The sequence below is a fragment of the Microtus ochrogaster genome, unplaced genomic scaffold (assembly GCF_000317375.1).
Source record: "Microtus ochrogaster isolate Prairie Vole_2 unplaced genomic scaffold, MicOch1.0 UNK84, whole genome shotgun sequence".
Lineage (NCBI taxonomy): Eukaryota > Metazoa > Chordata > Mammalia > Rodentia > Cricetidae > Microtus > Microtus ochrogaster.
In genome coordinates, this window is record NW_004949182.1 from 628,428 (window position 1) to 633,016 (window position 4,589).

At 42.2% G+C, this 4,589-nt stretch overlaps 1 protein-coding gene across 2 annotated transcripts in view; it reads right to left on the reverse strand.

Moving 5' to 3' along the window:
• Cdh2 (cadherin 2) overlaps positions 1 to 4,589 on the reverse strand; it is a 233,185-nt gene that overhangs the window by 2,253 nt on the left and 226,343 nt on the right. The gene's annotated exons all lie outside the window — the stretch shown is intronic.

The following is a 4,589-nucleotide window of genomic DNA, read 5'->3' on the forward strand; positions in this document are numbered from 1 at the left end:
AGAGAGACAGAGAAAGGATATTGAATACAAACTATATATGCATCAAAGAAGATATATATAGGAGAACCAAATGGTCCTTGGCCCACTATCTGCTTACAATGCATTTTATAAGGCATGAATATACCAGAAAGCTCATGACAAATATCAGAACTATGGAATCTAGGCAAATGTCAGGAAATTGAAAAAAAGAAATGAAAACTGAGATTACCACAAAGACTCTGAATTCACCAAGGAAGTGACATTGACCTAATTTTGGAAGGCTATTGACGGATAAGTGAAGGAAGGCCAGATGTGTTACTACACTACACAGAGAGTCATATTACAGCACTTTTTTAACAAAAAATGTGGAGTTAATTGATATAGTGTGAAAAGATAGGGCAGATTCTAAGTATGCTGTTTCTAGCACAGTAGATCCGCCTGGCAATAATCACAGAAAATAAGGCAGTCTCAGAAAGACAAATGAGTATTTTTTTTTAATAATAAATGTAATTTGTGGTTTTTAGACTTTGTGCATGTATACAAAACTGTGCGGTGTGTGTGTGTGTGTGTGTGTGTGTGTGTTTACACACAAACACATTGATGGTATGAAGGTAGAAGTGAGTCAGTGTAGAAGGACAAAGACCAATGGGCAAGGAGAGAGTGAAAAGGTGTGGGTGAGGGGTATGGAAGCAGTATGCCCAATGCATAACATGTATGACTTGTATGAATTGTCTTACGTAAGGCACTCCCACATACAATGATTACATATAAAGAAAATTAGGATATTTTTTCAATAAAGTAGGGTGACTTCTAGATTTCATAGGCCATAGAAAGGCCATGAGTTGATACTTCTACATAATATAAATATTAGGGAGGGGAAGAAATTTTGTCAATCTAAAACTATATATATATATGTGTGTGTGTGTGTGTGTTAAAAATAAAGAACAAAAAAATAAAGAACAAAAAAAAATAAGGAAGTAATTAGTATCCACATTCTTAACTCTTGGAATTAGGTGCTTTTAAGTATGCAGTTAAAGTATCTACAGCTAATTGTTAATTATGCACCACAAAACATTAAAAAGAGAAACCAGCCTTAGGCGGTCGGGATTTTCTCAGTTCCGTTCTGATGCTCACAACACGGCAAGAACGGTTGTTTTCAAGCAATTACTGTTTGCCTACAGCTTTGGCTCAGCAGAAGCTGGCAGGCACCTAAGATGCCGAGACTTGTCACAGACTTTCTTCCTCGAGAGATCGATCTTTAAATATTTCCATGGTTTCTGAGTACATATTAACTTATGAATGTGTGATCGGGAGTTAACAGTCAATTCACAGACCGGAAGATGACGATCCTCTGGGCATGTGGGGAAATGGTCTGGTTACAGTAACTGAGGTGGAGGACATGTCTGCTGTGGGCGGCACCATTCCCTCACAGGAATCCTGAACTGTATAAGTAGAGAGGGAGGGACCTGAGGAGCATGCATTTGGTCCTTTCTCTGCTGACTGACTGACTGTGGTGGACCACCCTGTGTTCCCTTTCTTTCCACGGTGAAGGCCTTCAACTGTGAGCCCGAAGAGGTCCTTTCTTCCTTGAAATGCTTCTGTCAGGCTATTTTGCCACAACAACCAGAAGTGAAACTTTGAAAAAAACATGTTCAGTTGTTACAAGTTTACCAATAAGGAACAAAGAAGAATCAGGAAAGTTAAGACCAGAGTCAGTATGCTGTAGTGTTTCTGAGATCAGACCAGAGCCAACACCTCAGCTTTCACCAGCACTCTCCTTGAGCCCCCACTACCGACTCCTGTGAGACTGCAACAAGGTGAAGAGCAAAAGACACATTGGGTTCAAGTGCTCACCAGTGTTGGCCACAGAAAACTCAGTGAGTACCAGTCAATATTTTAATGGTTAGTTTTAAAGAAAAGAGAAAATCCTGCATTGACATTTGAAGCAAAAGTTAAGAGAAGTTATTTTAAGAAATAAAACAGCAGCTGCTAGACTCCCATCAAAAAAAAAAAAAACCAGAGCCAGAGCCTCCCAACTCTCCCACAGCCAAGAATTTCTTACCAACAACCCTAACCATTTATAATTAGGCCCAACTTTCCCCCATATCATGTTATACTGCTTCTACCCCAGAAAGGGCTGTTAAAGAAAATTTTAAAAGTCTTCAGCAAACCACTTCAATATGTAAAACAAAACTAATTCTGGACGAGACTTTACCTCTCTTATTTTTAGAAAAAGCTACAGTGCAGTTCTAAGACTGAGAACAACAACCCACACTTTCTCAGGATCCCTGTCTCCTTTCTGTGGCAGAGAGGGTTGCTGTCCTCAGTGATCCCCAGGGGAGCACACAACCAAGATGCCACAGGGGCCTCTTTAGAGGTCATCCAGCTGTCGGCCTTGGTTGTGGCCAGTGCTGTGAGGAGCAGGAAGAAGAGAGGCCACTTGAAGGGTTCTGAGGTGCTGCTGACAGTCCTTTCTCTGGTCAGTCAGGAAGGCAGTCTGTTACATGTGCAGGTTTACTTTCCCCAGAGCTTGCAATGAAAACTATGCATGACTAAGGAAAGAAAGCCACCATTGGGCTTGGAACTTGCGCAAGAATTGCAGCCATCACTGCCATAAGCTACCAATAGCTGTTAGTTACTGCAGCCCCAGCTCTTGAAAAGCCAAAGAATTAACCTTCATTCACTTTGTGTCATCAATGCAAGACACACAGTTTGGGTTTCTGTGACTCTAATGCTTTGGGGACCTGGATGTGAACAAGCTAGATTCAGTGGCTGCCCTCTTGGGGCTCACAGTCACTTACTATCGCCTCGTATCTCCCCTTTTCCTACAAAATCTACCAACTACAATCACAGTTACTAAATGAATCTTTTAGTTCAGCACCATCTAGTTTTGGTCTACACATGAAATAGACCCTGGAAGGAAAAATCAACAAGCTTCATGGAAATTCCTAGTACAAAGGACTTCCTAAAAACAAGTACTAAGATTCTTTTCAGAAGAGATGAATTGGGGATGCCGCACAGTTGGTAGCGTGTTGCCCAGCATGGAAGAAGCACTGTGTTCCCCAAGACTGCCTTAACTAGGCATTGGGGTGCCCACTTGCAATCACAGCACCCCACAGAAAGAGGTAGTACGATGGGATGTTTAAGGTTATTCTTGGAATGGCTGCAAAACTAGTTCAAAGAGTTCAAGGCCACTCTGTGATATATAATACCCTATATTAAAAGAGTCAATGGCAGGGTGGCAGAGCTTCAAGGACATCTGGATTGTGGGGTTGAAAAGTGATGACACAGACCTCTGTGTCTGTGTCCAAGTGAGTCATGCTGCAACTCTCTGGTCCGCACTGATATGTCAGAAGACTCTGAGAATCTTCAGCAAATGCCTTAACACATTTTATTGAGTACTCCTTAAGATCAGTGTAATGCTTGAAGTAATCTATCCCATATCTGGTGCTAGGATCTTAAAAATATCCTTTTCATCTTGAGAAATATACATTTCAGCTCCTGTGTTGGTCTTCTGACCACTGAGATAGTTTGAATTTGCTTTGCTTGCTTTTACAGAGGAGTTAAGGCCATGGCATGCTTAGTGAGTCTGCTGTGCATAGTAGGGCATAGTGTCACGAAGGGTGACATCACTGACTTGGAGGAATTCTTGGGGAAGCTCTTTCCAGGTGGGGGTCAGGAACTTTGAGCTCCTGTTACATGCATAGGATTGGTTTGCACTCCAGAACAGAGTGGACCATTTCAGAATGAGGTACTTCCTCAAAGGATCATAAGCAAGCTGAGAAACTGGCAATTATAGCCCTGCGGTCAAAGACTGCAGAATAAATCTGGGGGAGCAGTCTCCTGGATTCCTTATGGATTCCTTTATTCTTGGATATGGACCCTTGTCACTTGACGTATGAAGGACTGTTACTAAATTTACAAACCAACCACGTGTTTCTCCAGGCCTGACTCGATGCAGAAAAGTACGCTTGGCTCCTTGGTTCTCCTTTCATGGATCAGATCTGGAACTCTAGATAAATTAATCTGGGTGCTGTATCAGTTTTCTTCAGTCTCAGGTCCTTTGCAGAGTATAAGCAGTGGCTACTTCTTGCTGAGCTTGTATTTATAGACTTTAGACCCTAAGTTTTTGGGGTGGAGACTGACTTTGATGGGAACTATAAAGGCACTCTGCAGAGAGGAACACAAGAGGGATGGAAGGAGAAAGAGCCACTGATCTCCTGACATCGGCTTCTGTAGTCTTTGTGTCCTAGCTTTGCCTCCGCTCCCCATGTCCTGCCTGCAGCAGAGCGACAGGGACATCTCGCTGTTCTTCTCATCTCAGAACTCCAGCTCCTTTCCTGGGATGACTGTGGGTCTCTCACAAATGTGGTATCACTGCCTGTAGGCAAAGCCTTCAACATGTTTTTTAAGGCCTGCATACCCAAGGGACAGATTCACCCGGGGTGTGAAAGACAGTCTTCAACAGAGGTGCAGAGGCACCTACTGGAAATAAAAGCAATTGCCTTTATTTAAGAAAATTAAACTTAAAATTGATTAACAGTTTAAGTAAATAATAGAAGAGAGAAGCTGAGATAGAAGGGATAAAACTGGACTCTCTGAACATAGCG